We start from the raw sequence: 484 nt of genomic DNA, 5'->3' as shown, positions 1-484 counted from the left end.
AACCATGAACTCAGCAAATCCCTTATTTGAACACCCAAGAATAGCCACAAAAACGTCTAGGAAACCTCATGAACAAGCCAACACATAACTCTCCCTCTCTTTTGCTTTCAGAAACGTCCACAACCAAAAAGTGAGAAGAAAGTGGCTGCCATCGAGTCTTATGTAGAGGTTAGTGCTTTCCATAAACCAATTTTTATTAAACCGACGATTTAAAACTAAACCGCCAAAACCAAAAAATTTTGGTATCGATCAACACCAAACACTGGTGTCGATCGACACTACTAAAATTTCAGACACGGATGTTAGATATATCAAAAGATAGCTCTCAAAGATATATTTAAGTGTCGTGATGGGAGTGGCGACAAAAAAAAAAAAGTGTCTTCATGGGAGCTGGATGAAGCTCAACCAAGAAATATAGAATTGGTCAAAGAGAAGATGTTGATTCAAAGCAAGATGGAGCATGTTGAGAAAATGCTAGTTTTTG

The sequence above is a fragment of the Capsella rubella genome, unplaced genomic scaffold (genome assembly GCF_000375325.1).
Source record: "Capsella rubella cultivar Monte Gargano unplaced genomic scaffold, Caprub1_0 scaffold_6, whole genome shotgun sequence".
Taxonomy (NCBI): domain Eukaryota; kingdom Viridiplantae; phylum Streptophyta; class Magnoliopsida; order Brassicales; family Brassicaceae; genus Capsella; species Capsella rubella.
Note: the sequence above shows the minus strand (reverse complement) of the source record.